The 27,285-nt window shown below is 41.9% G+C and overlaps 1 long non-coding RNA gene across 2 annotated transcripts in view; it reads right to left on the reverse strand.

The window, feature by feature from the left end:
* Positions 1-247: 247 nt before the first annotated feature.
* LOC120100960 (uncharacterized) overlaps positions 248-27,285 on the reverse strand; it is a 47,722-nt gene continuing 20,684 nt past the window's right edge. Inside the window, exons 1-3 of one of the 2 annotated variants that reach the window (XR_005501378.2) lie at positions 19,271-23,973; positions 13,459-13,588; positions 248-12,680 (exon numbers count right to left, since the gene is read on the reverse strand). This is a non-coding gene — a long non-coding RNA (uncharacterized LOC120100960). Of the gene's footprint in view, positions 12,681-13,458; positions 13,589-19,270; positions 23,974-27,285 lie in introns of those variants that run through there. The other variant, XR_005501377.2, reaches the window with a different exon arrangement.

The following is a 27,285-nucleotide window of genomic DNA, read 5'->3' on the forward strand; positions in this document are numbered from 1 at the left end:
AGGTTTAATGCATCCTCCGCCATAAAAGTGCTGTTTAAGACTAATGAGCAAACGAATGTTTGTTTAAACCTCTTTGTGGAAATCAAACAAGCTTTCAACAGCTATTCATGTATTTACTGTCAGATGTGAATCATCTCTTTAGGTGCTTCGCCCTGAACTATTACCAGTTACTGCTCATAGTTCCCAGCACTAATTTACACGCCCGTGGCTTTTGTTCAGCCCACCCCCCTCCCCCTCTTCTTTCTTTTTGTCAGTAAGGCTATGCGTGGAAGGTTTGCTCTTATCCTGGTAGAGCCGACAGCACACAGGCCTAGCCTTGTTCCAGCCACAGCCTGGGGGACGCTGCCAGTATTCCGGGTCCCGTGTTGAGACCCTCCTCGACAAACGAGTAGCAGGGAGGCACTTGCTCTGCCTGTGCCCCCACCCCTCCCCACCACATGCCTGCTTTTTCAGACTCAGCAACACCTGAAAAGCTCCCACAAGATTTACCCATTATATTAAATAACAGGTTTTAGAAGCTGGGAACTGTTATTCTAGTGTTACTGGGTGTCGTTAAGGTTGCACGTCTACGCTTGTTTAATTTTTCTTCTGCCATTAAGCAAACTAAATGCTCCGAGGGTTTTGTTGTTTTGTGTTGGGTTTTTTTTTTTTCTTTTCTGTCTCAGTGGGGTCCACCCAGAATAGAAAAGTGTAAGTATTCCAGGGTTGTGTAACCGACGGCTTTTTTTTTTTTTTGTACTTGTTGTTGCTTTCATTATGAGGCAGGAATTAAAAAATCCCTCCTAGTCAGTACTTAAAATATCAAAGTCATTGTTTAGTGCCTTTGAGTCACTGTACAACTAATTCAATTGCACAGTGCAGCGCCGTTTCACGGTGTGTGAAACACAGATAGTACACAGAAGTGATTGCAAAGTTGAATAAACACCAAATTAGTTTTTAAAGCCTGCAACTTCCCAGTGGAGTTTTTCAAGCTGAATGGCACCGTTGTCTGACAAAGTCAATGGTGGCCAAAAGGAAGCATTCCCTTCTGCTCTGTTAACATGACAATGTCTCCTGGTGCTGTGGAGCCTGGAGGACGTGCTGTCCTCTGGGGAGCGGGTGTGTCCAATCCAACCTAACCTGCCCACCTGTCTCTCAGGAGATTTTTGCACCACCACATGGACCTCTGTGGGCAAATGAAGAAGTGGCCAGCAGGTAACAGAGAGGCTTATGGCCCAAGTGAGACACCCCAGGACAATCGCAAGCACTTTGAGAGTCAAAAAACACCACAGTTTGAGAATTAGAAAGGCAAGGTGAAACTCCAGCTCTGCGGTCCCCTGGCCTTCAAACAATTCTTAAGTCACTGAGTATCTGTGGGCCTCAGTCTCCAATTCTGAGCTTACGTGATCAATAAGATCATTGACCAGCTCTCATTAATGTTTAGGGACTTGCTCCAATGCTGAAATGTTCTGGACACAACTTCAAACCAACCAAGCCAGCCTAGGCCCTCAGTCACAATCATTGTGTGTTTTAAACGACTGCAGGGATGCACAGACGCCAATCTTACCAAGTAGACGTAGCCAGCCAGCCTTTGGCCAGCCCAAGAAAGCTATGACTGTGACCCTACAAAATCGTGAACTTACTTAAACCATTATGCAGGAGTTTTTGGGAGGGAGAGGGGAGATTTTTTTTTTAACTAAATTATGTGATTCTTGAATTTTTTACTTTGTAAAGGCAAGGTGGCCCAGAACAGGTCAAAGATTGAATAGTTCTGAACCAACCAACACTTGTTAAACACTTTGAATGTACAAGGCACTATGCTAAGGACAAGAAAGACAACTAGACATGAACCTTAGTTACCATCCTCAGCAACCTGCTGAGTCATTCACCTAAAAAATATATTAAAGAGCCTGGTTTGTCCGAGGCATTAGGAATACAAGATATTTTGAAACCTTAAGTCCCTTCACAAAGCTTTTATTCTTACAGGCTGTGAGTTGGCAAATTGTTCCAACTTTCACTTCCTTCTTCTCTTTGCTCTGAGAGCTCAAACCTTGTGTCTGACTGTGTCAATCAATAGCTACTGAGCAAATAAACAAGTAAACAAAATATGCCAAGGGGAAGTAAGAATTATGAAAAAAAATTTTAAAAGAAAGAACCAAGAAAGAGAACTCTCCCAGAAGGCAGGGGCAGTTCATTGCAGAAGGGGACTTGGCTGAAGAGGAACAACAAGTCTTGTTGTTAAAATCATGTACCACTGAAACCATGATATCTTTTTTCTGATTAAGTCATTTATTCTTAGTTCCTTGTAAACTCACATGAAACTATAATAGAGAGATCTTGGGTTTCTCCCCAGTTTCTCAAATGCTAACCTCACCCCCAAACAATTCTGCAGTATCATAACCAAGTAAAGACATGAGTGAACCCACAAATCTTTTTCAGGGTTTCTAGGTGTAGCTTGCTCTCAACTGTGTATATGTTCGGTCTGGTGCAATTTTTCAATTACGTCAGTTCATGTATCCACCCCAGTCATGACACTGACAGCTCCTGCATTTCTTTTCCCAGACCATAGTCACTCTGTACCTTCATCCTCACCCCCACTCCCCCAGGCCTGGGCAACCACTGAATCTATTCTCTGTTTCTGAACTTTTCAACAATTGGGAGAGTTAAAAGCAAAAGGGATCATTATTTCCAATGGCAGCAGAACTGACAAGAAAAGAAAGGCCGTGCCTAGCAATATGCATATACTCTCTCACACGTAATGCAACAGAACGAAACATGATCTAACAGACACGGAACACTGACTTACTCAAGCATCGCACAGACCCCTGCCCATAGTAACACCTTTAAAATCCCCAACAACCAAACAACGACAATGCTGCTGTTGCATAGACTTAACAGCCATGTAAGATATCTGCTCGGGGCCACATGACACACCGCACCATCAGCAACAAGGAACCAAATCTGCTTCGTTCTAAGACTTCCCTTTTATGATTTTGAATATTTAACAAATCATTACAACCAATTTATTCAATAATTGCAAAGTAGAAGCAGTGTTCCGAAGGTAAAGTAAACAGTGAAATCATTAAATGGAATTAGAAAATACTGACCTTATCTACTTTAAGCAAGGACTAAAGAATCTTAGTTGGAGTGATCTATACAATACAAAAATAGATAGATAGATAGATAGATAGATAGATAGATAGATAGATAGATAGATAGATAGACAGATAGATAGATAGATAGATAATAGCCTCAGCATTGTCAGACTGTGTCAGGAGAAACAGCCATATGTGAACATTCATCCTATGTTATTTCCCAAAGTTAAGAGCCATCCATTCAAAGTCCACTAGATTGTCTTATATGCTCTCTAGAATATTAGGGCTAAACTTTTCAAAACTGCACAATTTCCAACTCCAAACCCAAAAGAAGCTCCAGGCCTACACCATAAATTCTTCAGCGTATGTTCATCCCACAGAGGAGAGAGTCTGTGAGTATCCCCTTTTCCCCATCACTGAATGAAGGAGTCACGTAGACTTAGAACCACAGAGGATGGTCAAAGGAATAAAAAGACCCAGTAGGCAGGGGATGGATCAGGAAGATTAGATCAAATTTCACTTGGAGTTTTCTCAAAAAAGAAGGAATATTCAGTATTAGCTACTTTAATATTAATCTTAAAATTATGTATTTTTTTGACCAAATCCCTGTAGGAAATGTGTCTATTTTGTCTCATTTCAAGATATAATTGTCCATCTATTATGTAATACTTTTCCTGGGAGGCATGATATAGGTCTCTATTCACCCCAAATAGGGAACTAAATGACAGACCAAAATAACAATTATACCAAAGTCAAACTTGTAAAGCAATGAGTTTATAGGTGAAGAGTTACATACATGTTATATTTAGGTCAGAAATGACTCAAAGACAGTCCAAACACCAAAAAGCTCACCCCAACAAGATTGACAACTAAACAAAGCTGGAACCCTGATGTTCATTGTAAGACTTACAAGCAGTATCTAGCTCAGAGTCTTTTCAGTAGCTCTTATTGCTCATATTATCTAGGAAAGGGAGGGATTTTATGCATGTAGTAAGTTTTGGGAATTTCCTGAGACTTCTGAGTTGTCTCTTTCCTAAGTCTTAGCAACCTTCCCTTTAGAACTCCATGAATTTTAATGATGATTCTGATAGGCAGGAATGTTTCAATTCAAAGGAAAGTGCTATACAACCCCAGGTAGAACACTGCCATCCACTATACTTCAAGTAACAGCTCTTTTTGCAGTTTGTGGATCAGGAAGCAGAGAACAGAACCCAATGACAGGTTGGACTGTAACTCGATAATGTCTGCCTCCTAATGGCTTATGCTAGCCAGATAGTAACTGTGGCCTAAATGTTCCATACCATCTAGGCCAGGCATCAGCTGGAGACCAAGTGTTCAAACACATGAGACTGTGGCAACAGTTCATATTCAAATCATGGTTACCTTTAAGATAGCAATGAGAAATCAATCCATACAGTCAATAATAGAACAAATGGGCTAAGTTAAGATACAACAGGCAGGGCCTGTTCATGAAGGTTTTCTTGATGCAGTTGTTTGCCTTCAGACCATACAGAGCTAAACTTCCAGACCAAGGGTAATCTGAACCGGCACTGATCAGAAGGGTGTGGTGGTGGCAATATCCATAAAGTCTCAGTCTCTAAGAGTCAGGTAACCTCAGTGAGGATGGCAAGGGCTGATGTTGAGCCCCAAATTTACTAAGACAGTCGAATAGCTATGGACAAAAAAGACTGTGATTGCTTAGTTGTCAAGATTGGATGAAAATCAAATGAGATAAAGTATGTTCTTAATTTTATACAAATTCTCATTTTCTATGAGAAGTTGGAAAGAGAAAGAAGACACCATGGGCAAGTGAGGAGAGAAGCTGGAGAATGAAGGGTATATGAATGGAGCGGACTTGCACAGGAGCTGAGAGCAAAGACCAGTCTTAGGGGCTAGTTCTGAAGAGCCCAGTAACTCTGCAGAGAAGACCACACCCTCAGAAACCCCTGCAGCCCATTTCTCTAACTGGGATTATGATCCAGCCATGTTTATAGCTCTATCCCCAGGCTACCCGAGGCTAGGACAGGTCTTTGTTTTGGTTTTGGTGTTTTCAGTTTGTTGGTTTTGTCTGTTGGTTTAGCTACAACTCCAGAAGAAGGCAGTAGATCAAGCATATTGTTCTACTTTTGCTGTTTTAAGCCTCACCTTACAGGGCAGTGCCACCTCCTTCTGTGCCCAACTCTCCCCTTGCCATTTTTGTCTTTAAACACTTGAAGCTCCTTGCTATGGTTTTGCATGCTGACTTGCTCCTTTTCATATATCTTCCCTACAGTAAAGGCTCTTTCTGTAGGGGAGTAGGACCTGGTCCATTTGGATCATCATCTCCCATCACTGGAGAGTATATGTTACAAACCAGGTACCAAATGTTATTCAGTGTGTTTACCAAGGGAATGAATACACTCCATTATAGAAACTTCTACACAGTGTTTAATATCTTATCTTTGTCTATTGTTCAAAACCTGTTTATCTTTGTTTTAGTTCCTCCTGAATCAAGGCTTGTGTGCCAATAATTTACTTTGAAAGGTAATATCTCAGGCTGGAAAGAGGTAAAATGAAAATTCCAGAGTTTTATTATATGGGTGGTTGATAGGGGAAGAGGGTATTTGCCAAGACATACAATAGCTCCTAGAACATGGCGGACGCAGCACTCATCCACATTCTACACAAACAAGAGAGCCAGGGGAAAGGAGCTTAACCCTTGTCCTTGAGAAAATTGTGTTCTGAGTGAAATTTGAAATGAGAAATGCTTATGACATATTTATTGGTGCCAAAGAGAATTAAGATTTTTCAGGGCCAAACACAAGTCTGGGACTATGCAGATAGATAGATAGATAGATAGATAGATAGATAGATAGATAGATAAGCATATAGTAATAGAAGATGGATTAAATGAATAGAAGACAGGGGATAGATAAATGATGGTGATGAAGACAGATAGACAGAAAGACAAATAGATGAAAAGATTTTACTTCATTAAGGCAACAACAACAGGTATATTTTGGGTCCTACCATTTAACTCAATTTTTCACGAGAGTACATAATCTCACTGATTCTAATTAACTAAATGAGGAGAGTCTTCTCCATTTAAGAAATGGGACAGACAGACGTGGTGGCACAGGTCTGTAGGTCCATGTTCTTGGGAAGCAGAGGCAAGAAGATCTGCATTCATCCTGGGTTATACAGTACACCTTGAATGAGAGGGCCAGTGAGCAGAGAGAAGGGTGAGTTTCCTGAAATGAAGGGAGAGAGTGTGATTCAGGTCATACTACTAATGTGCAGCAGATTAGTGCTGCTGTTGTTTACTCAATATACTACTGTGTATATATATACATACATACACACACACACACACACACACACGCACACACACGCACACACACACACACACACACACACACATATATATATGAAAAGCACATAGGTATATACATTGTATGAAACAAATAAAAAGACCTATAAAACCTCAGAGAAGGGGGTTTGGGATTTAGCTCAGTGGTAGAGCACTTGCCTAGCAAGCGCAAGGCCCTGGGTTCAGTCCTCAGCTCCGAAGAAAAGAAAAAAAAACCTCAGAGAAGGCCAAGCACGGTAGCCTATACCTGTAAATCTCAGGATTTCAAAGACTGAGACAGGAAAACCATGAATTTAAGACCAACTACAAATAAGACCCAGTCTCAAAAACAGAACAACGCCAAACTCAGAGAAGAATTAGAACAAGAATATAGATTTTAAAGATTATCGTCATCTCAGTGAAAAAAAGAGGAAGAGAAGGGAGGGAATGGGGGAAGGAGAAAGAAGGAAAACAATGTTTGATACAGACATGCTTATTTGCTTAACTAGAGAGACCATGTCAGTACGAGTATGTGCATCAAACCAGCATGGCATATGAAGACCTTAAATCTATACAATAAGTCACTCCATTTGAGAACAGAATGAGAGCTGTGGGGCAGACTTAGTTCTGACACAGTTTCTTTAAGAGTGTGGACTTTGAGGTTTTGAGAAATTAAAAGGTGGCAGCTAAGGAAAACAAGGAGGTTAAAAGTCAGAGTCCCAGTCAAGAGAATCTCTGCAGAGACTGTTACACAAGGGGCAACTGAATTCATGGTACATGAGAGCCCGTCCGCCACAGAATTCCCCAGGTCCTCTTCTCTGAGTCAGGAGTTCGTTGTAGAGCAACGTACACCAAGGACATCGTGCATCGAGAACAATCGGGGACAATGACAAAGAAAAAACTAAAACAACAACAACAACAAAATACAACCCAGAGTGTGGTAATTATTCTGAGACCCCAGAATCTCAGAAAGGACACTTTTCACAGCATATTTTAAAAAGACATATATTCTGTTTGTATAGCTGGACAATGGTGGGCTGCTAATGACGTTTAAATTCCTTGACTTCTGACCTTCTGGACCCTGCTGTGCAGTTCCCGAGGTGGTTTATCACAATACACGGGACTGTACAGAGTCCTTACAAACTGCCTGGTGACGTTTTCAGAACCTACCCTTCACAATGGCATCTGTGTTGCTCGTGTTTTGTGTGAGTCTTTCTTCTCCAATAGGATGACGCTAATAAAGGCCTCCAAACCAACACACAATAAAGAAGAAAGCCGAAACGAAATTCAGATGGTGAGGGAGCCAAAATATCCCTCACATTCCCTCCTACCCCAACTGTTCTAAACCTTTTCCCACTTTCAACGGAAGAAAAAAAAATTGGAATATTGCCTTGGGTCTACTAAATCATTAGCAAATTAAGAACCTGTTTTTAATAACATTTAACTTGTAAATAATGCATTAATTGACTAGCCTGAATGTTAGCTCGAGCATTTGAAATTCTGCTACTAAATTTATAATGAAAGGACTGTGCTCTAACAGTGGGCTATATGTTGGGTATAACAGATTAAATATGACAGTTGATATTTGTGAAAATGGGGTTATAATTAGAGGACACCTGCAGCTGTTTTCCAACCAAAACAGCAGAAATCACACTTGCATAAAGCTCACACGTGGGTCACAGTCTCTGCTCCTGTGTTTCTTTTGTTCCTTAGGAGTCACATTGGGGTTGTTTTGCCCTCTGTCGGGTCATGCGTCTAAGGGAGCAACAAGTGATAGCAGTTTGCGGGATGCACTTTCCTGGCTCCCTAAGTGACACATCTCGGGAAGGGGGAAAGGGCATGACTGTTTTCCCTTCTGAGGCAGTAGTTACTAAAAACACGAGAGGCATGGTGTAGCATGCCTGCTCAGAGCTCCAGGAAGCCATGTGAGGAGAAACCACTGGGGCAGCATCAGAGCTGGAAGCATGAAGGATGTAGCTGTTTCACTGCTAGACCTTAATAAAGATGGGATTGGTGTACTCCTGTAATCCGTATAGAACTTCTGGAAGCAGGGACTGAAGCACAAGGAAACAAAGTATCAGCAAGGACTAAGGATTAGCACAGCGCTGTGAACTCTCCAGTTCCACCTTTCATTTAATCCACAAATAGAGACAAGGACCTTTGGGCATCGGTTCTAACCTGGGCTCTGAGATACACAGTAACCAAAGCCCGGTCTTGTTTTGTGTCTAACTGAGGCTAACCTGGATTGGGGGCGTATCCATAAACCACAAGAAACAGAGCATGCAAAGTCAGGGGAAGGAGATGAAATACTTAGAAGCAGGACACAGGTCGTCCTATCGAACCTGGCAAGGAAGCTAAGTAAAGATAAAGGCCAAAAGAGGCTTCCTTTGAATTATTCAAAGTCATTAGTGGCCTTGGTTAAAAGACATACATATATGAATGCATACATACATATATATACATGTGTGTATATACACATGTGTTGGGGATGGAAACCAGACCACAGCAGACACGATGAATAAGAGAGAATGTAGACAAAATGAGAGTAGGTCAGTGGGACTTCTTCGTAAGTCTAATCATGAAAAGAGGGGGAAGCAGGGAGGAAGGGGGTGGAGAGAGGGAGAGAAGAGAGAGAGGGAGTGAGTTTTTCTAGAGATCTGAACACGTTGCACCAGCCAAGTGGTGGTCACGGCCACTGCACACAGAGAATCTTGGCACATTAACATCCATGTGCGCATCTCAGTTAAACTTTTTTTTTTCATATTAGAAGTGGAAATTCTGTTGCAGTATTCCAAAATATTAACTTCTCATTTAATATGCTAATTATCCTCCCTGTTTCAAAGAACCGTGTTGAAGCTTGGATACACGCTCTACGCTCTTCCGTGTTATCAAGTTGTAGTTGATTTGGTCAATAAATTTGCATTTTTTTTTCGCATGAGAATTTTCCCAATTTACCACTTCGTTCTAACTGCGTTATCCTCAACTGTATGAAATCATCACTGCCTTGGTAGGTCAGAAAAAAAAATCTCTGGAATATTGGCAATTTCATACGGTTCACCCTAGCCGTGGACAGGGAACTGGAACATCAGGGTAAGACCTAAGGTAAGAAGACAGAGATAAACAAGAGATCTGGGACACCGGGTATTGGAAAAGTAAAACAACAAATACAAAAAAGTAATCTTTTTGTCTGGGTTAGGTGTGCGTTCCCAAGGGAAATAATTTTTGAGCATGTAGCCTCATAGTAATAATAACACTTTTAGGGAGTACGGATGGCTCAGGGGATCAATTGGGACCGAGGGAGTGGAATGCTTACTAGCAAGCTGCCCAATTTAGTCAGACTAACTTGCAATTTTACACAACTAAACATCTCTACAGATCCAAGGCCGGCAAACCCAAGGAAAACACTTTTCGAATGACACCTCCTGGTAACTTTTTCCTTGTGATATAACGCTGCTTCTATCTTCAAAATGAAGGCAGGGAAGATCTGCTTACAGGGTGAGAAGTGTCCGACTCTGAGTCAGAATGAAAGGAGTGCTTGTACACAGAGAAAGTCATTTTTCCAAACTGCCTGCACTAAAAATAAACCAAATACTGTCTCAGGGGACAGCTACCCAGTCCCCTTCACAGACAATAAATTCACTGTGGTGGGAGGCTGAGGTGAACTGAAAAAAAGCTTCTGGGAGGAAGAAAATCACCCTAATGAGGGCACCAGTGGTGCGCTGGTGGGAAGTGAGCTACCACTGGGAACGCATCACCTGACTGTTTTCTCCCGAGCTGGGTCATTGGACAAATCTATGAGGAGAAAACCCTACAGCGATACAGTTTGGGCTCTGGCTAAGTTCCTGGCATGTCCTTTGTCCATGGTCACAATCATATATTCGTAAACAAAGAGGAAAAGACTCATTAAGATAAAGACTGTGTATGATCCTATGTTAATGGAAGGAAACACGGAGGCATTGAAGCGAGCAGATTGGGGGTTGGGGGTTTAGCTCAGTGGTAGAGCGCTTGCCTAGCAAGCATAAGGCCCTGGGTTCGGTTCCCAGCTCAAAAAAAAAAAAAAAGAAAGAAAGAAAAGAAGAAGAAAAAAAGAAAAAAGATGAAGCCGGCAGATAAGGGCCGCATCAGCTAGGACATAGGGGGCTTCGCTCTCAGTCTTCTTTCTCACTGACGTGAGACCGTGACTAGGCGTTCACGTTCACACCATTGCTTCCTGCGGGGCACCGGAAGTCATGAAGCCAGAAGCTTGGCGGCATAGCATCGTGAAGAAAACTACCCAAGCTTTTTTGTTAAGCTATGAAAACCCCCCTGGTAGGTAAAGAATAAAGAATTCTTTACCAAATTTGGATTTTTTTTTTCTCTTACTGAGTTGAAAACGCAGATCCTTCCTCCTATTGCTTCTTATTTCGTATTATTTTTAAGTAGGTCTTGAGAATGCAGACTGTAAGAGCATCCCCAATGACAGGTCTAGATGGGACTTGCTCTCCCTGCTTATATTATGTATCTTATAAAATTGGGCGTGCTTCCTTTTTACAATTATAATGCCCAGAACATCTGAGATGAAATGCTTCAACTCCCTGAAGGTAGGGTATTTTCTAAATTCTAAAGCTAAATAACCCTCGGGCCCAGACGTAAAATTATACCCAGAAATTCATCCGAAGTGTCTAATCTCCTTGAGGTTACCCCCGAGGGCTAGATGTCAATCATGGTTGAGAAGAGGTAATTTGCCCCATTGTATTGTTTGAGGAGGATTTTTTTTTCCAGCTACACCTGGAAAAATTTGTAGCTAATTATATGATTGTTCCAAATTATTTGTTTTCCTTCTGAAAAAGAAGCATGTACTTTCTTATCCCATTGACATCATCTTAGCCCTGGACTTGGCTTCTGTAGTAAAATGTAAGCAAAAGTGACAATTACCACTTCCAGAGAGAAGCTCGGTGGGCATCATGTGACTCCGCCATTGCTCTTTTCCTTCCGCCCAGAGAATAGCATGATGCACATGTGGAGTCTTCCTTCAGACTCAGACCCAGAAGGAAAATATACCGAGGCACGTTCAATTGACCTCCAGCGACACATAGCAGGGAAGGATCCAGCGGACCGTAAGCCACTGAAAACGTGCTCATTTCTCATTAGAGAGTAAAGTGGGGAATGCTGTTGGAGAGAGGTGCAGAAAACCCATCTGCTCCCTGAAACCCACTCGCCACCAGCATAGGTACCCGCGTCAACACCGGTAAGGAAAAGAATCAAGGACAAGAGGAAGAAGTAGGAAGGAGATGCCTGGGAATTCCGTGGGGTGGTCTAGAAGGCTAACTTAGGTTCTATCAGCAAAAGTTTAGCACCCTTATTCCCTTCCTCCTGTTTTCTCAGCAGGAAATAGCCTTCTCCTCCGGGAATACTGGTTTGTTTGCTAAGGACCAGCATGAGTAGCGCCAGGAAACCAGCGCCCCTCTCATGGAATTTTCTTCACACCCCCAGTCAATCCGGCAATATTCGTCTAATTTCTTAGCCCTCCTCATCACTCCCCAAACCAATCTATAACTCCTTTGCCTTCCCAAACTTCCACATACATCTATTAGTCATGGGCTTATGACTTCTTCCATCATTAAGGAAAACTCTCTGAAAAAGCGACTGGCCTTCCGTCCCCAATTGCTGTCTTCCCATTCTTTCTTGACCTTAACCCCGTCAGGCTGCATCTGCACTCCTCGGCAGGTGACATTTTATCAAGGTGACAAAGATTCTTCTTTACTAGGCTCGTGGTCATCCCTGGCCTCCTCTTATTCAGTTAACAAGAAGATTTGGGCCAGACCACTCTACTCCTTGAAACCGTTCTGTCTGCTGGGATTCCTAGATTTGCTTAACCGGCTTTCTTCTCAATGTTCGGGTCTTTACTCTTTGCTTTCCCAATGTTTCCTCTCATCTTGGCACTTACGCCTGAGGCTCGGGCTCTGGACCTTGTCTCTCTTCTATTTTTCTACACCATTGAAAACTTAATCTGATATCTTGGATAGAATAAATGTGTGCCTGTAGCTCAGCTCCTCCACTGACACCCATGCCCATAGATCATGGCACGGACTGACACCTAAGACACACCCGGTGCCTGACGTGTCTAAAGTAGATCCTTCCAGCTCCAGCTCCAGCACCATGACTTGTTCTTCTCACTGTCTTCATTCGAGCAACTGTCCACTCCTGGTTCATTTAAAATCCCCAGATGATCTGGTGTGCCCTCTGCCCTCTGTGGGCAATGCATCCCCACGGTGTACAGACACATTCAGACACAACGCCTGTGTACATAAGAAAGAATGTTCAGAGCAGAGCGAATCCCCACAGTTTCTTTTGCTCGTCTTTTCTTCCACCCTAAGTCCTAACCGACTAGTAAGCTTGATTCTGCCTTCAAATATACCCGAACTCCAACGTTCTGCATTGCTTCTCAGTGCTACCACTGTCTGTGTGACACCTTTTGAAGTCTTTTGTCTGCTACCAGCCACACCACCTTGCTCTCATGGGCTCGCTTCCTCCTCTGCTTTGTTTCTGTGATTCCGTGAGCCCCTCAGCCCTGCCTCCACCTTCGTCTGTACTCTACACCACACTCTGTTGCCTACACTGCCCTTTGAGGTCTCCTTCCCTCCATGAAGTAGTCGTCACAGTTCATTCAGTTCATTTGTCTCTAAGCAAAGGCTTCCATCCGCACTCTATCCTTCTCTTATACGCTGTTCTGCTAAGCACGTACAAAACACACCCTGTAATTTACTTACTAGGCCTACATATTACCTCAGCCCCTCCAACCTAGAGTGCGAGTTCTGTCGCAGAGGAGAGTTTTTGATAGTACTACGCCCTGAACACCTAGCACACAAGAGGCTCAACAAACATTTGCAGAAAGAACCTGTTAGGCTTTTTGAAAATGGCCGTATTGATATCTCAGCTCAGTATGAATCTTATGTTAATTCTCTGCTGTGGGTGGATTTATCCATCTCCAGGGCCATTCTATTAATTGTTATCTTCCAAGTCAAAACTTCATGTGCTTGCCTTCTTCTAAGTTAACGTAACGTTTTCTAACCTTACCTTCCAACCTGCATTGCCGCTTCTTTACTAGGTAGTTTTCCCGTTCGATCTAGTGTTTCTTCACCCTTACTTGGAGTCATGAATATTGTCATCGACATAAGTCATGCAGGGTCTCTAGTTCCGTTCTTTCCTAAAACAATAAAAGAAACTTTGGTCCAACGGAAGAAACTGCCTTTTCAAGGTGCACATCCCATCCATGGCTTCAGCCCTCCACTGTATCTACTGTGACAACCACCCATCCTCTGACCCACTGTAGCAACCATCTGACCTCTGACCCATTGTGCCAGGCATCTGACCTCTGACCCACTGTGCCAGGCATCTGACCTCTGACCCACTGTGCCAGCCACCTATCTTCTGACCCACTGTGCCAACCACCTGTCTTCCTTCTAGCTGCTGTGAGTTAAACGAGTGACTTCTCACTCCTCTGCATCCTCTTTTTTTTAAATCCCCTTCTAGTTATTTCACTTTGATATCTTCATAGATCTGCTTTTATCTCATTTTGCAAGAATATTTGTACAAAGTAAAAAGGGACAGTTTCCATAGAACTTAAACAAAACCCCTACAGACTCTACTAAAGTTTTCATTAGATTCTTTTTAAGATGTATTATGCATAAATATGCAAAGGATATGTTAGAATTTAAACTCCAGAACTAAAATGTTTCAGAGAACTATGATTAAGCTGTTAATAATTCTGCTTTCCTCAAAAGGATGCTGCAAAGATTCCGTAAGAAATGTATATTACCTGGCACAGGAAAGACAGAGGGCATACATATTGGAACATGCAGTTCTGTGCTTGATATATAGGGGTTCTGTGTGTACCTATTTCTATGTAGCCCTGCTAATACTATATAGCAAATACTGAGACCCAATTTGGTTTCTCAATATAAAAATGCTGAAACTTTTTAATGGCCCAATTAGTTATGGTAATTCATTATTCTACTTCCTAGAGCAATTTAAAATGTGCTTTCTGAATGCTAATTATTTAAAAAGAGCCACAACACACATGCCCCAGAGTCACTGAGCCACGACAGGTATCACCATCCCCATTTTGCTTATGATTTAAACTAGCACTGAGGCATTTGAATCAGCTCAGACATGTGGAGCAAGGGGGGGAAGGGAGCCGGAACTTTGATGGTCTAATTTTGAATCATTCCATTGAATTGGGCATCCTTGTAAGTCTGATGAACTCTAGAGGTTAGTTTTCTACCCACAGACACAAGAGGACTATCGTGCCCAGGAGTCTGAGGGAACTCTCACTATTTTAGCCAATAGAACAGAGCAGAAGTGCAGCTGAACCAATGCTGTTTTAAATCTTAGGAAATCAATTTCTAATTCTGACCTCTTGGAGTATTCTCTCTAAGACATTGAGTCACTATGAAAGATGTCTAAGGCCACCCTACTACAGGCCATGTACAAACAGATACACCAGTACACAGTGCCAGCTAGAACCCACCTTCCAGACAAACTTGCCATGCTATGGGTACTGAGGGAAATCCATCCTGACCCTCCAAACATTACACCAGTCAAACATTTCCAAATGGCTTCAGTCAATCTGTCATAGAGCCTAGCAATGTCCTTGCAGAGCTCTGTCTAACTCCCAAGCAACAAAATCTTAACACTTATGAAAAAGTAACGACTGTTAGCCACATTTAGAAGCTGGAAAGAACCCAGATGCCCTTCAACAGAGGAATGGATACAAAAAATGTGGTACATCTACACAATGGGATGTTACTCAGCTATCAAAAACAATGACTTTATGAAATTCATAGGCAAATGGATGGAACTGGAAAATCTCATCCTGAGTGAGGTAACCCAGTCATGGAAAAACACACACACTCTTTGATAAGTGGATACTAGCCCAAATGCTTGAATTACCCTAGATGCACAGAACACATGAAACTCAAGGATGACCAAAATTCGAATGCTTCACTCCTTCTTTAAAAGGGGAACAAGAATACACTTGGGAGGGAATAGGGAGGCAAAGTTTAGAACAGAGGCAGAAGGATCACCCATTCAGAGCCTGCCCCACATGTGGCCCATACATATACAGCCACCAAACTAGATAAGATGGATGAAGCAAAGAAGTGCAGGCCAACAGGAGCCGGATGTAGATCACTCCTGAGAGACACAGCCAGAATACAGCAAATACATAGGCGAATGCCATCATTAAACCACTGAACTGAGAATGGGATCCCTGTTGAAGGAATCAGAGAAAGGACTGAAAGAGCTTGAAGGGGCTTGAGACCCCATATGAACAACAATGCCAACCAACCAGAGCTTCCAGGGACTAAGCCACTACCCAAAGACTATACATGGACTAACCCTGGGCTCCAACCTCATAGGTAGCAATGAATAGCCTAGTAAGAGCACCAGTGGAAGGGGAAGCCCTTGGTCCTGCCAAGACTGAATCCCCAGTGAATGTGATTTTGGTGGGAGGGCGGTAATGGGGGGAGGATGGGGAGGGGAACACCCATAGAGAAGGGAAGGAGGGGCTAGGGGGATGTTGGCCTGGAAACAGGGAAGGGGAATAACAATTGAAATGTAAATAAGAAATACTCAAGTTAATAAAGATGAAGAAAAAAAAGAGTAACTTATGATGCAGTAAAAAGGAACCAAACCTGATACTCGGCAGTGGGGTATTGTCACAGCAAGACCTCAGCCCACCTATGTTAGAACCAGAAAGCAGACAGAAGATCATGAAGGTAGGTAGATCTAAGGAGGACTACTGATGACTATTTATTGGGGTTTAAAGATTATAACCTAAAATGATAAAATGATAACTATTGGAGACCAGCGCCCTGCTTCTGAAGGGGCAGGAATTCTGATGATATTGCCTGTGGCAATCTAGATGGTAAAAATACAACCAATGAGCTGAGAAGCATATTGCATGAGCAGCTTTAGAAGATCTGACAGGAGGATCAGGAGTTCACGGCCAACCTTGGCCACATAGTGAGTTTGAAATATCTTGGATTACGTGAGGTTGTCTCAAACACACACACACACACACACACACACACAGAGAGAGAGAGAGAGAGACAGAGAGACAGAGAGACAGAGACAGAGACAGAGACAGAGAGAGAAGTAATGAATTTGGCTACATTTTAATGTCTGAAAGGATTACTAAAAGTGCCAAATCATTATTTTTAGCATTTATAAAATACCACAGATTGAGAAAAATAAGCTAGGTAAAGAACAAACGCTAATTATGTGTAATACATATAATGATATATTCTTTTATTTTATTGCTGCTCTAATCAAAGAGGACTGTGGTAGGGAGCAATTATTCAGACTGAAGACAAAGGTGCGCTCCTGTTCTCCCCATTCCTGAGTGAGAACCATGGTTGTATTCTTCTTCTCCCTCAGCACTGAATGTTGGAGAACGGGGACCACATGACGTGATGCTTTCCTTCTTCAGAGGTCGGAAAGAGCCACATTCAGAGGAACATTCTCCATCTGATTGGAACGACAAGATCCTGGATCTCCCGCCAAAGCCCAATGCAGCCTGGGTCCTTCGCTATTACAAAATAAGAACGTGAGAGTTCTTTAGCTAGGATGACAGCATTCCTGCACAGGAAGGGGATCGTTGGGGTTTAGAGATTATAACAAACTCCTCTTTCCACCGAGGAGTGGGATGTACACCACAGCCCTAGTATTGGGGTGCCTTCCATGGCTTTCTTTGGTCTTGAGATCATAGCATGATAATGCAAACCTGCCATTCTAGCAGGTATAGAATGAGGTAAGCAGATGTCAACCTTAAGGGAAGCCTGGGATATGTAATAAGAACCATGAAGAGATAGATAGATAGATAGATAGATAGATAGATAGATAGATAGATAGATAGATAGATAGATAGATAGACAGACAGACAGACACAGACAGGATGGCAGACAGATGTGGAGCTGGATTTGGTTAGGTTCTCTGCATAAAATCTACAGGACCCCAAGTATGCACGGGCATCCTACTGGACATTCCAGCCTTCTGTGCTCCCTGTCAAGGCACTAAACTCAAGTAAAAGCCATCTTAGTGTATCTAGTTCAGCCGGGTCTCAGCTTTAGTGCTGAGGTAAGGAACCAAGTGACTGCAGGTGACTCCACGGGAATCATAGGCTACCCAGCTCAGGCTACTGAGTAAAAAATGTAAGATATACTCAAATGACATTTTAAACCATTAGATTTGGGGGTAATTTGTTACATAGCAAGAGATAATCAGGGTCTCTCTCTCTCTCTTCCATATATATATATATATATATATGTATATATATATATATATATCATACACGCACACACACACACATACACACACACACACGAGCAAATGGAGTGAAACATACTCTCACAATTGATTGAGCTTTCTAAGGAAATGATGGGTTGACTTTTTGTAAAGGGAATCACATATCAAATGACTAAGCCATAAAGCATGCAGATAATAGTCACTGCCCCACTTAGTCCATAGGAATGTGGACAGGAACAAATGAGCTCATGTATATGAAAGGCATTCAAAAGCCTTTTCCAATAAAGACATCACTACTACTTTTAAAGGGATATCCAAGAGTGAAAGATCTCTTTGCAATCTGAATAATCACACAGTTCTCACCACTTTTGTAAGTTCCATACATCACATAACTGATTTTTGCATTCACCCACTTATTTACAAGAGAATAAAATTGCCAAACTGTTAACATGGACTGGAGTCAGTGCTGGGTTAAAGCTGTGTTGTTAACAGAGGGCCATGATACATTTTAGTGCAATATTGACCTGCAGCAGGTATGTTTTAACTTAGACAAATACGGCATAAGAGAAATTAGTTCATTCGATCGAGCAGGCAGTGCTTGGGAGTGGGGGCAGGAGGACACAGGCAGCAACTAGCTTGAGGTGGAATCTCTACCCCTGGGCTGTGGCTTAGCCTCGTTCTCCTACTTGACAAAGAATGCTGTGTGCATAACAGAAACAGACTGCAGGGTGCTAAGATACCCTTCTCTGAGAAGGTGGTAGCGTTGTCCAGGCACAGGAGCAGACTGGGGCATTACTACTACTGTTAAGAGAGCTGAGAGTGTGGGAAACTGTCCGACTTCAGGCTACCGAGCTAAAATTCCAAAAACAACACTCAGTGTTTTCATGACAGCACTTTCATTTCAGCAGGGAAAAAAATATACATATTATCATATGTATATTAAATATGTGAATATAAATTATATATGTAATATGTAATGTGTATTACATGATATATGATATATGACATATAATACACATATAATATATATTAATATATAAATATTTAATATACTAAATATGTACATATAAATTATATATGTAATATGTAATGTGTACTATATGATATATGGTATATGATAAATGATGTATAATATATGATGTGTGATATGTGATTGTGATATATGATATATATAATATATGATGTGTGATGTATGATATGTGATATGATATGTAATATGCAATATGTGACACATAGCATGTAATATGTGATATATAATATGTGATATGTAGCGTGTAATGTGTAATATGTAATATGACATGTGATATATAATATGTAATATGTAATGTGTAATGTATAATGTATACTACATGATATATGGTATGTGATATATGATATATATGTGGCGAAGAGTGTTCCAAGGTCCTTTCTTAACTGAAAGTGTGTGGACACATGCTCACACATGGTCATGTATGAGTGCATAGCCAGATACAGTTATCCACTGGACGTGTACAAGTACATATGCAGGTGTGGTTATCCACAGCAGCAGTCCTCAGGATCTAAACTCTTCATTTGACAAGAGAAGATATAAAGAAGAACGTACATGGTGCAGCTACTGTTTCTTGCTGGTACTTCTTGTAGCATCTTCTATTGTCTATGCCTCTTTGAACCAGATCCTTTCTGTGGAACAGCCAGAACTTAAAAACTTAGATTTCCCCCTTCTCTGAACGCCATTTGCTAGGTGGACCACATGTGGGTGGCAAATGCTGTTTGGATTTTGGTCCATCTTTTTCTCTGGAACATGAAAGGAAAGAACATTTCTGTGTGATAGAAAGATCAAACTGGTTAGAGGATCTGGAAGGTCTGTGTAAACACTTACTACAAGAAGGGACTTAATTTGAGGAGGGCACTAAAAACAAACAAAACCCTGTGATTGCTTGTCTCCATCATCAGGATTTAGAATTATCTAAGAGACGCCTCTCTGGATGTGTCTATGAGGCTGTTTCCAGTAAAGTTTAACTAAAAAGGGAAGACTCACCCTGAGTGACTGTGGTACTAACCCATGGCACTGACTAAGCACTCTAAGCACTGGCTAGTTACCAGCTGCAAGATACCATCTATAAACTATTTAACCAAACAACCAGGAGATGAAGGTATTTGCCTATTTCATAGAACCGGAAATTGGAGAATGGGATTGCCCAGAGTCACACAATGAAACTGGGATTTGTTCTGAGGCCTGTGTGATTGATCACTCATTGATCACTCATCTGCTAGCTCCACTCCACTCAGTCCATCAGCTACTGTTGCTGTCCAACACGTTAACACACAGCTTCTCAAGTTCTAGTGTATGTCCTAATGCCCAAGAGAGGAAAGATATTACCAATACATAATCTAGCTCTTGTAAGGGAGCATATATCTTTGTGTATGCTACATATAGGGTATAAATATCAAAGATAGTGTAATGTAGAGAAAATAAGTGTAGGGTAAGAGTTGGGGCACTTTACTAGGAGAGTACAGAGAATTCTGTCTCGTTATAAGATGCTCCTGTTTAATGTGTCATATACACATCCTCATACACATGTGTACATCCACATACACATGTGTACATCCTCATACACATGTATACATACACATACACATGTGTACATCCACATACACAATCATCAAGGTGAGCAGCTATCCTGACTATAGATCCAGAAATACTGAACTGAGTAATGAGCTGTTTAAAACTCAGATCCTAAGGACTTTTTACAATTCTGATTCCGTTTCCAGACTGAAGCGAGAGCATCCATATATACTTCTTAGATCTCCCAGATGAGCAGCAAGGCTGGGAATCACAGCCTCAGCCTTGGACCACTCCACAGGGTCAGCATTGTCACCATGCTCTTAGACCATATGATGACCCAACGTTGCACCCAGGCCTCCATGCAATGGAACAAATATATCGATATTTTGATGAGGCAAAGCCATAATATAAGACATTTGACCTTCATTGTCATATAGTCATGTGACATATATCTTGTAAATAATATTTATAAATGATGTGTGTGGAGAGAGAAGCTGATATTATGGTATCAAGTGTTCAGTTTATGGTGCTGGGGATTGAACCTGGGCTGTTGCACCTTCCAGACAAGCATGTTGCCACTGAATTCATAACCGCAAACTGTGGTTTCTATTTTGAACTCGAATTAAAAGCCTAAAAATCGTAGGACAGACCTATCCAGTAGCAGTATTCCATTCAAATTTAATCATCCTGCATGCAAATAAAGCAGAGTCAATAGATTTCATGACATGAGAAGTATGTGACCTTTAACCCTGAGCCCCAGTAGCCAGCCTTACACTATATTGAGTGAATGACATAAGTCCAAAAAGTTAATGAAATTGAACGTGTAGATGCAAATGTATTAGAACAGTTCCAAGGACTGACAGTAATACTGTCTTAGTCTAGGTTTCTATTACAGTGACAAAACACCATGACCAAAAGTAAGCTGGGAAGAAAAGAGTTTATCTGGTTTAAATGTTCATTATCATAGTCCATCATTGGGAGAAGTCGGAACAGGAACTCAAGCAGGGCAGGAAACTGAAGGTAAACACTGTTGGAGAGGCCATGGAAGGTGCTGCTTACTGGCTTGCTTCCCATGGCTTGCTCAGCCTGCTTTCTTACAGAACCCAGTAGCACCAGCCCAGGGATGGCACCACCCACCATGAGCTGGGCCCTCCCTATCATAACTAATGAAAATATACCTTTCAGCCAGAGCTGATGGAGGAAGTTTTCTCGATTTAGGTTCCGTCCTTTCAGGGAATTCTGCCTTGTGTGCCGCTGACATAGCACCAGCCAGCACAAGCCACCAGTGTGAAGACGAGTTACAACTGTTTGCAAGGGTCAAATCCGCCCAGGATCGTGCTAAAAGGAATGCCACCAGTCAGAAGAGAATGAGTCGTATCTAAATATCAACATCACCCAGAGGATAGGTATAAGCAGATATTTACACCATGTTTAGGGCTGGTGGTTCCATGCACATGAAAAAGTAAGTGTACATGGGTTATTTTCCAGTTTGGAGAGATAGTTTGTATATGACCTCGAGTAAGTGTGTTTGAGGTTTTGTCTTCAAAATGGAGCTAATAACATTACCCACAGAATGACACTGACAGCGACCATAGTCCTTGGCATGAAAGACACATGGAGGAGAAGAAAGATGGAAAAGAAGAATGTAATTCTTCAGAATATCTGGATGTCAACTTGTCCCCTGACAAAGAAAAGCTTTAAAAAAAAAAGACTCGAACATGCCTTCTTTCTAGCTTGCCTCCTTTCAGTAATCTCAATATTTTAGCAGGTAGTTATTGTACCTGGTATAAAAACAATTAAAGAAAAAATAAAAGAAACATTTTAGCGATGAACAGGGCCTCACCTAAATGAGTAGGTGCTTTGCCGCCTTGCCCAGGAGCAATCCATGTTCATGGAAGCTCCAGTTTGACTCTGCTCTGCCTCCCATAGGGCGTGTTTTAGGTCTGGTGGGTTAAGTTCTGGAATCTCTGATACCGAGGAGAGAAGCTAGCCATTTCCTCATGCCAGAATTTTTCTGAGCTGATGGTCCCCAAAGATTTTGTTTCTCGACTAGGAGATAATTGACCAGAATCTTTATGTCAATCAGGAAAGACTAAAGCATGGTGTTATTTGGGCTATGATTGTCGCCTTTATTTTTTATTTTATTTGGTGGCTAAATAGTCACTCTTGAAACCAGCCTGTTCTGCATGTTAAATATCAACCTAAGTCCAAAATATTCCACCAGATGGTTTCTTATTAAAACTCAATAAAAGCGAACAGAAGGAAAATCCCGGCACAGGAGGAGCCAAATCACCCAAAGATGTTCAAACTAAGACCTCTTCTGAGACTTATTATCACAGCAGAACATCTCACCAGCTCGAGACCCCTCCTGACATGACACAGGAGGCAAGCAGGGAGAGCCTACACATTTTCTTTATATTTCTGTTGAAGCTGTAGCTATATATTTTCCCCCTTTTCTAAACCAAATGCTACCACCTTCCTTTCTGTAGGCTTCAAATCCTTTCTCTTCTGCTCACTTGTCCTCCAGTCCCAAATAATTTCAAGCTTCCTCACCATCTCCATGGCTTCTAGAAAAATACATGCTACCATAGAATAGCAAGAGTTGCATTTGTGAATACCCATCTTTGAAGTGTAACACTGCTCTTCAAGTTAGGAACCTAGAATAAGTCCTTCGAAGTCACTGAGACCTCTGTGGTTTCCTTTCAGTGATGAAATGCTTGGAGTGGGTGACACTGAACATTTAAGATTCTGTAGTAACATTTTCCATAACTTCTCCAATAGTTACTAGCTCCTAAAATGAAGGAAAGGTACCAGGCCTGTCGTATGGTAAACATGTTAAAACAAAATTATTTTTTCATGATCTACATAATTTTCAAAAAGTTGTTGCATGCTAATTATATCATCTCACGAAGTAAAAGGTCAAGAGATTGTTTTATCCTTGGCATGATTAGGGAAATATAGGATTATATATGTTAATTAAAATTTCAGAGAAACGCAGGTACGACAACCCTAAGTAGGAAAATGTGAAGAAAATCTAGTCCATATATGAGGAAAACGGGGGAGCAGCAGCAACAAAATAAAGAGTCAAGAAGGAAGTGGGGAGGGCAGAAAGCAAAATAACACACACAAAAAAAAGGATGTCAGCTATAGAAATAAACACAAATAGATTTAAAGTCTTTATTAAAATATCAAGGCTCTCGAATTTTGTCAAGAAACAAAATATGTGTATAGACTGATTTTTAAAATTACACACATGAATTAAAAATTCAAAGTTGGCATGAGGCTAGAGAAGGTCAAGTGCTTCCCGTGTAAGCATGAAGACCCAAGTTCAACTCCTTAGTTCCCCAGCATGCACACTAAAGATCCAATGGGGCAGTATGTGCCTCTAGCCCCAGTCCTCAAGGGTTAAAGATCAAAGGCCCCAGGAGCTCGCTGCCCTGGTGGTCTAGGTAATCAGTAAGATTCAATGAGAGACTCTGTCAAGAGAAAGGTGAAGCAGGAGTGAGGAAGACACCTGCAGTTGACCACAGGCTCATGTACAGAGGTAATTCTACACACATACACACAGAATCATGCATATACTCTCTCTCTCTCTCTCTCTCTCTCTCTCTCTCTCTCTCTCTCTACACACACACACACACACACACACACACACACAAATATTGGCAAAGATCCGCCGTGCATAGAAAACTAGAAGTGTTAAAAGTAGGCAAAAGACAAAAGAAAAGAAAAAATTACAAACTTAGAATGTTTAAAAAGTAGACTGCACAATACAGGAACCAGGCAGAACCACTATGTAACTAATAACTCAGGTTAGACTCCATAAAGCCTAGAGCTCTTTAGGATGCTGATAAGATAATTTTGACTTAGGAACTTGACTGAAAAATCTTACCAGTATTTGTGAGTTTTGAAAGAACGGTTCACACGTCCCGTGTACTACTTCAGTACAAACAGCGCTTGCACACTTTCACCCAACTGCTAACGAGTTGGTTTGGCACAGTTTCCTCTGGGTTTGTCCTTCTAAAGACTAACGAGTGGCATAAAGCTTGAGTGAAAACTTGGCCTAGAGAAGTGCCCACTCATTGCATAAAACTGATGCCAAAGCCTGTCAGTGGATGCACTGGAATCCGGCGAGGAACGGATGGTCCTGAATCGAGTGGCCTTCCACTTTAAAATGAAACACGAGCAGAGGAGTAGGGAAGGCACTTTCATGTGAGATAATTCAGTAAGAGTTATCCTTAAAATAAAACCATAGGAACCCAGGTGAAATACAGATGCAAACCGACCAGATGGGTAGGGACCCAGCAAGCACAAAAGCTAAGACAGAGTGGTGTCGTGAATGAAAGTCACAAAGATCTCACAGCATTGAAAGCAGAGATCTTCTCAGCAACCAAACGTTGCTATAAATTGTATTGAAAGGCCTTTGTAGCAACGATAGAATAGTCTAAAAGAGAATGACAGATTCGATAACGAGAGAGCCTAGACGCGCATGCTAGGGTTGTGCAGAAAAGTTTATGAACTCTTTCTGAGATGAAATGGACAGAAGGCAGCTAGGAAAACCAGCCCTACACTGGCACAGGGGTTTCAGCAGGCATTGGTTTGGCCATGCCTAAGTCAGAAACAAGAACAGTAACACTGCTCCCTGGGGTTAGTGGGCACATTACAGGGGGCAATGCAGCCTGGCACAGAAGAAATACCAAACAAATGCTAACTATAGTCATACTCACTAAGGCACAGGGATGTGATTGATTGCACTCTTGACTCCCTCTTTCCCACTGTCAGAGTTAAGACAATGAGAGCCTGACACAGGAACCCAGGAGATGAGCAGCCGTACAGAGTCAAAAAGACTGCTTGAACCTGACTGGAGAAACAGCCAACTTGGTGGATCCCCACCCTACTCCTTTCCTTCATAATAAACCCCACCATTGACAGCAGGCCTACCTCTGAGGCAGGAGGATGCCTAAAGAAGATGATCTTTCCCGGTGGACGATGTACCATATGTGAGGAACCACTAGCAATTCCTGGAAAACAGACTTCAAAGTCTCTGTTCCTCAAAGGATTATTGTGGGAAATGAGTGAGCTGATGTCCAGCTGTCACAGGAGTTGCCCCGGGGGTGGGGGATAGGGGGAGAGAGCCAATCACATGTTTCCATCAATGTCTCCTTCCTTGACCAGGAGCTCCTCCACCCTAGGAACACAAGGTGAAATGTTCTCTACCCAAGCCCATCTCATTCCACACAAGCAGAATGACTTAAACAGTGGATATTTTACCTACACTCATTCAAAATTATGGCCCGGGGAGATTTCTTGATATGAGAAAATGGTCACGATATCATGTAAGGGTATGGGAAGAATTGAGTACCATGCATATTTGTACTTGCAGAGGAAAGTTCTGGAGGAAATACGCTAACATGTTACATGTGGCTTCCCTTTTGAGAATGAACTTGGGGTGGGGTGAGGGTTTGTTTCGTTGGAAGGGACTTTTATTGTCAAAGGAAGTAAGGATAGATGCATTGGAAGAGATATGCTTGCACTAATGGTTTAGCTCACATTAGACTCTAGCAGTTCTCTGTGAAAGCTTAGCTCTGGGGTGGATAAGACACTTTCCAAAGCAAAGACCAGCAGGGACTGGGGAGCCGGCTGCAGACAGTCTACATTTGTACTTAGTAAGGAAACCAGAAAAGACAGTGTCCTTGTTCTTTCCTCGCTGGAAGGTGTGTGCATTCTCCAGGAGGAACACTCACATCCAGAATAAAAACCCACCTCAACTCTCCTTCCCCCCGAAGACAGAATTAATTCTTGTTATCCAATGATGTTGGGTAAAGAACACTTCTCCTTCATGTTCCTGGAGTGGACGAGCTCCCTTCACTGACCAGTTTACTATAGTCTTTGAATTTTTCTACAATTTTTATCACTTCACTATTCAGAAATAAAAAGGGGGAATATGACTGGTTCCTAGTTGTTGTGTTTTTTTTTTTAAGAAGACCATTGCAAACCCTCCAACTTACAGGGTCCTAATTTTCAAAGCTGCTCACCACTGGGGTTTTAGAAATGTGTGGTTAGAGATGGACTTTCCCTTCTGTTTCTATATGCGCATCTGTACGTTTTTATAAGTGTGCATTACTTTCAAAATTAAAATATAAGCTATTAAATTCTGCCCTTAAAAATATAGTGTTTAAAAATATAAGCTCTTACATCAGGAACCCTGAGTGCAGAGGAAAACAAAGTCAAATATATGCATATGTATAAACTTCAAAGCTTATGATTTGAGTTTGGGTACACTACAATCCACCTAGCAACTAGGCATTTTATACCGGGGCTTTATTTCTGTGAGGTTCAAGGGCAACAGAAAGGGCATTATAAATATTAATAAAAACTTCAAAAGCCAAAGCACATTTCTATGGAGTTAGGAGCGTAAACTGAAAGAATTAATTTGGGAAGGAGAGGCCATTTCTCTATGGCGGTTTTGTTTCGCTTTTGCCGAGTTCCAATTCTGTCACAAAAAGGAAAACTGTGAAGCTCGTTGGTTCTGGAAGAGATGATTCTTGCTCGTGTCCCAGGACAGTCACACACCGAGGCTAGAGGACAGTTTCCAGCCCAGGGCATTTGCTGAAATGTCTGCTTACTGCTCTGGTCCTTGAGCCTACGCCCACCTGGGAAGGGCGATCCAACATGGCACACGTGTGTTTGTAAAAAATACCTACCTCCAAGTCTGAGGACTGTGAAGGGTAAAAACATAAGAGCCTCGCAGCCCTTATAAAAATGAAAGCTAAGTTCAATGGGCAGAAGTGACAATTCAAGAGGTCGCTGCTAAATGGTGGAGGGAGGGGTAGTGGAGAGGGCTCTGCCCTCTCTCCTCACACTCTACTCCTGGTGGAAGCCTGAGAGCCACCCTATCAAAACATAAGCATCCTAAACCACGTTCTATTTACAGAGTGCCTTTCATCCCAAGAGTTTGCAGGACTTTGTGGGCGTTTATCTTCCCATCACCCTTGGAAAGCAAGTTGGATCAAGAGTTATCTCCCTCTTCACAGGCTGAGCCACCAAGGCGT

This window comes from Rattus norvegicus, chromosome 2 (assembly GCF_036323735.1).
Source record: "Rattus norvegicus strain BN/NHsdMcwi chromosome 2, GRCr8, whole genome shotgun sequence".
NCBI lineage: Eukaryota > Metazoa > Chordata > Mammalia > Rodentia > Muridae > Rattus > Rattus norvegicus.